Source organism: Rhyacophila brunnea, unplaced genomic scaffold (assembly GCF_057557595.1).
Source record: "Rhyacophila brunnea isolate RB1 unplaced genomic scaffold, BYU_Rbru_1.0 scaffold_3, whole genome shotgun sequence".
NCBI lineage: Eukaryota > Metazoa > Arthropoda > Insecta > Trichoptera > Rhyacophilidae > Rhyacophila > Rhyacophila brunnea.
The window spans coordinates 40,910,612-40,916,611 of NW_028232965.1; the positions used below are offsets into that span (position 1 = coordinate 40,910,612).

The following is a 6,000-nucleotide window of genomic DNA, read 5'->3' on the forward strand; positions in this document are numbered from 1 at the left end:
AATACAAATCTCTACTCTATGGAAGCCCATATTATGATCCTATTAGGATCGGACACGGTCGAAAAAAAAAGATATATTTACTTAAATTCTGTGTACCTACCTATATACTTGACTATTTCTTCAGATGTCACATGCGTTTCTCTAATCTGCTAATATTTAGTAGCAGTCCCAATTAATTATGTCATAATATACCTATTATGCTATTTTTTATTTTACTGGCGATATCTTTGTATCTTGCTAATGTGACGTTAATATAATTATGGTTGCTAAAAGTAGATACACTCAATGAGGTTAAGATACACCACTGTTGCAGATGTAGGTACTTGAAGCAGACTTTCTGGTTACGCGGAATCGCCATAAAACCTATTTATAGTGCGAGCATCTACCACAACAAAACAACCACTTGACGAATGGCACTCAACAGGTTTCCACAATCTATTAGCTGAGGAAATGAATCACGTTCGAGGCAGACGATGCAGTAACTAGTAGGTACCTAAGTAAATAGCTGACACTTGCATCGTCCGCTGTTAACCTTTCAATGTTTATCAACTTAAGAATATCGAATCTGTCACATTATATTTCATAGGTTTAATCGTGTTCACATGTTTGATAATAAATAATTACAAGATAAAAAGAACTTTTTATATACAACGTTTTTAAATTTTCTGTTGAATCATATAAATTTGGCTTGACTAGCTTAAACAGTCAAAAAAATTTGTACTTGATAGAAATACAGAATAAATATTGAATACTGAAATGTCATTTTGACATTTCATATTGAATTCCATAGTAACGCATGTACCTATATATTAATAATTTAGTTGCTAGGTGCCCAGACCCCTAGGAACCAATAATAGTGTTTTAATTTTTACGGATTTCTTCCGAAATAACTTTTCATACAAAACAGAATTAACTGAAAATGAATTCAATTCTACTTAAAGATGGCTAAAAGTATTAAAAGAATGCATTGACATCGTGTTCTGATATATTCTAAAAGTTTCAAATGTCTTGCTAGTCGGGAAGTTAGTTAACAATCGATTACAAGATTTGTACTGGATAAACAACCACCGGACAAACAAGAATACGACCTAATAAAAACGTTGTAAAATATCGACTGGTGTTTCATATTATATTTGAAAAGTTGTATACCTAAGTATACCTAAAAACAGATGAATTACCGAAAAAAATTACAGATTCTAGAAATGAAATTCGAATACTTATGTTTTTATTTGAAAATCGAAATTAGGTCATGAAAAATATGATTCCTGTACGAAGTTGCTAAGTAGGTATATTTATTTATATCGAGCATTCACAAATCGAATAGCTACAACGAGTGTTATTTTATTTTATGTATTTATGGTGGTACCTCAGCGATAGCACATAAAAAAAAATATTTTTCAATATTTTCTCATAATAGTGCATGGTGCACTATTTTTGCCTGCAGTAGATAGGTACATAGAATTTAATTGTGTCCAATAATTATTGTTAATGAACATTCAATGTTTATGAATTACTTTACAAACTATATACCTACCTACCAGTGGCGAAGGGTGGAGGTAGGCTGTTAAGATCCGCCATAAATAGTGCACACTAAACTTTGTCAGTCATACTTATTTGTTTTCATTGAAATAATACTACAATTTACAGATGGTGTTGGTTAGCTTTTAAAATTCAATTGCCTACGAAAACCAAGCTATAATAGATAATATTCAAAATTACTTGTCAATCTATAAAATATCTAAAATTATGCAATTAAATCATACATATATTTGAATATTTTATGAATAGAATTATATTTTGTATCTATTATAGTTTGGTTTAGGCAGGGCTTAATGAATTTAAAAAAATGAAATATGTATTCTATATTATGTATTATGTATTCTTAATCCGACGAAAACAAATAAGTATGAATGAAAAAGTGTGCAAAATTTTGTATTGCCCAACATACACCAAAACTATCCTGGTTCGGTTAGGCAGGGCTTAATTGATTTAAAAAAAAACTTATCAATACTATTTGTAAATTGTAGTCATTATTCAATAAAAACAAAATAAATACAACAAAGTTTAATGTGCAAAATTTATGGCGGATCTTAAAAGCCTACCTCCGACCTTCGCTACTACTATATACCTACATAACGAGATGTCCATTTCTTCAACTACTCACCTACTTATTCGGAAAACCTTTAGTCATCCATATGACAAAATAAAATTAATACAACGACATTCTTCTTCAATTCTTCGTACAATATTCTTCATCAAATAACTTTGGAACGGTGTTAGTTTCATTATTTGAAAGTAACGATACCAATCCAATACCTAAATGAGTCGCCTACACAGCCAAATGAATCAAATATTTTTTTAGTAAGCTAGGTACATCATTATTATGCCGGGTCCACACTGGCAACATGTCGCCGGCAACCTCGTTAAATTTTACGATAATTATCATACTCATTGTAAAATTTAACGAGGTCGCCGGCGACATGTTGCCAGTGTGGACCCGGCATTACACCCATGGCTCGCTCGAATACGATTGCCATGATGCAAGTCTAGCCAATACAAGTTCCAGCATGCACGGACTTGTTTCGACCCGCATAAATCCTTCCATACAGATTATTATGCAGATAAATTAACGAACATCCCTCATTATATAAACTACCCACAACATAGCAAAGGGTACGTCAGTAATACATAGTAATATAAGAAAGAGGAAATATAATTTTCTAAGTAACTTACTTACAATAAAATGTACATTAATAGACTCTGTGGATATTATTCAAACAAACATTGACTGGTATCGACATTTTCATGTAAATACTTAACACAAAATGTCAAAAAATAAAATTTTGATTAAAGGGTTAATAACTGCGTACCTACCTTTTCAAAACTGACAATGTGCTTTTCAGTGAGAAAATTTCGTTCTCAATTTCAGTGAGGAAAATGTTACAATATCGCAATTAAATCAATAACTTATCGTTAAATAATTATTAAATTTACTTTAAATATCATGACAATTATTAATTTCATTAAAAAAAACACCCATATCTTAATATTAGTAATTGCATGAACACATACTACTGTGCAACAACAACAAAATTAATGAAAATTGTTTTTCGCAAACATTTGTGTGTATACAAATAAAAACAAACACGAAGTTACCGTTTACGATTCACAAGTCGGAAATAAACCAGACCACAGATTCAAATCTCTCCCGACTTCCTCTTTACCCACGTGCTCTCTTGCCAAAATGACAAAACAACTTTGTGACACCGAACAAAGATGATTTTTTAATAAATATAAAAACACATAATACCTATGGAAGTACATAATTCATTAATTAATTTAACAGGTTGACATAGCTCAAAAATGTCTTATTATGCACTGTATGTATCCATATTATATATCTACCTATTAATATTAATATATCGAATAGAAAATCCTATAAGATGACATGAAATCACGTAATCTTTCTATTGGTTAAATAAATGAAATTATCAACTATATCAAAAACTCGATTATTCAGAATAAATCATAACAAAATTATAATTTAACAATATTAAGATTTTATAATGATTTGGTGATATATAAAATTAGACAACTTACCCGTTTATAACTGGAAGCTTCTTGCACTAATAGTGACCCGAGCTTTGAAAGCTTATTATGTAAGCAGAAAATGCACCGAGAATGAAATGATAATAATTAGTTAATCTAATCGTATTCTTACGATGTTTAAAATTTTAAATATTATATAAATTTACAATAGTTAATTAAATACGTAAGAAATTATTTTGTTTTATAGTTAATATTAAAATTATTTTTATATATGAAATTACTGCTGAGACAAGATAGTTTTCTTTAAAGATTTAAAAGTTTACCAAAGATAATATATAAGATTTTGTTGGTGTTTTAAAAAATAAACTTCGAGAGAGCTTTTTGATGAAAGCTCAAGAGACGTCTGTTCACAAGCGTAACGCGAAACCGACTGATGTAAAAGTTACCGATTTAGCAATCTGACAGTTTCAAACTAAATAATCGTGAGCCGCTGGGTGCGTTTTCAAGACGTGAAAAGTCATAAGTGGAAACCATCACACGGTATATTGACGTTTAAAATCTCGCTTTTCTATGCACTACGAACAAAAATAGTTCACAGCGTGTTTCCGCTGCGTTCAACGTTCAACATCAGTCAAGATTTTCCAATGAAAGAAAATCGACAGAATAATAATATGTATAATAATCATTAGGGCTTACGAAGTGAATAGAGCTTGAGGAAAAAGGAAAAATCGATAAAATTTCTTCCTTTCTTCAGGTGTCCATCCCTTCCACTTACGGCTTATATTATGCCATAACCATGTTTTAATACTACTTAGTACTAACAGCCCGGGTTGGACCTTCGAAGTTTCAAGCAAACTACTATACATTGCCCGGTCCTCCGCTTTCCAGTCAATCAGTACTAGCACTCACACATCGATTTGTAGATCTTGATGGCCACTGACGTCGTAGTCTTCCGGAAACCTATCTTCTTTCTGGACACTTAAACGTCAGTCGGTGTATGTTCATCCATACGTGGCCGGTTTAAACGTAGCTTAAAAGTTGGGATCTAATAAATCCGATGACGTCATGATCATTAAAAAGTTTGTGTAGAATCAGCACTTAAACACGTGTAACTTGTAGGAATCACTGAGAGTTAATTATTATTCAGCAGAATCATAATATCCACGTCATGGCCCCCACATCCTGAAGCGGCTCCCAGGCTAGATTCTTTACCGGGCCCCTCTACCTATCGCTAACGTTAATGGCAGTGTGACGTCGTACAGTAGTGTTTTCAGTTATTTTTAGCGATTTTTGTAATGTTGAATAAATCCACTTGAATTATGGAGTTGTGGAGACATATCGATACACAATATTAAAAAAATCAGACAACCTTATATTTCAAAATGTTAATGTTCTTGGAAGTGAAATAGCCTTTTTTAATATTAGAACAATTTTGTTACATGTGCTTATTTCACTTGTCGGATCGAACCGCCACGCCGGGGCCCCCAGAGCCCAGGCCCCCAGGCTAGAGCCCTGTCAGCCCTCCTCCCGTGGGATCCATGATCCACGTCTCTAATCCGTAGCACAATACTGGCCTCATCAGTGCTTTATTTATGCGGAGTTTTGAATTTATTGATAATCTGGAGAATTTAAGTTACATATTAGTACGCTCCTGTTAATGATGTCGTTATAATTTTTATTGATTAATTAGAATTCATCAAAGGTAGAAATACTTATCAACTACCTGGGATAAGGTCAAACTTTCTGAGTGGTGTGACTTCATTTTAATGTACATTCTATTATTATTATAAATTATAACAAACAATCATTGATTATATACGTACATATTCGTTATATTTTTGTGTGAATAAATTTGTATGTAAAAATAATGGGGTTGGGGAACCATTTTGTAAAGCATGAGTAAATAGATATCGGATAGTTTTAGGAGACCAGTCGTTCAGACATTATTAATTATTGTTAATTGTGGAAATAGTTCTTTCAAAAGATTCCTAAATTTATAAATGCCAGCATAAAGTTCTTAATAATTACCATGAATTAAAATATTTCTTCGTAGATCATTGGCAAGGTTTTTCACCCTTGGGGTTGCTGCCAAAAATCGGTAAGTCGATAATTTAGGTATTTAGAGTTAACAACGGATTATGTGTAAATAATATGTATGCTAGAAAACAACTAACTCATCCGAGCATATACATAAATCACAAAGAAATCAAGTAAGCAGACGTTTTATTAATGAGTGTTTCACAAGCATAGTGAACCAAGACAGTCCATTCTGGTTATTTTTGAGTAAGCTATGTTCAAAGATAATATTTGAGTATTTTTAATTTCTGCAAGGGTATAATTGCAATTATTCTAAAGTGTTATTTTGAGTACATTTAAGTTATTATGTAAGGAAAATCATCCCTTACAGAATAAGAAATACTCAAAATTATGTTTGAACCTCGCTTACTCAAA

The 6,000-nt window shown here is 31.9% G+C and overlaps 1 protein-coding gene across 1 annotated transcript in view; it reads right to left on the reverse strand.

The window, feature by feature from the left end:
* LOC147068364 (sialin) overlaps positions 1 to 3,963 on the reverse strand; it is a 128,317-nt gene extending 124,354 nt beyond the window's left edge. Inside the window, exon 1 of the mRNA XM_085952796.1 lies at positions 3,601 to 3,963. The gene's annotated coding sequence lies outside the window, so the exon portion shown is untranslated. The remainder of the gene's footprint in view (positions 1 to 3,600) is intronic.
* Between the last annotated feature and the right edge of the window lie 2,037 nt (positions 3,964 to 6,000).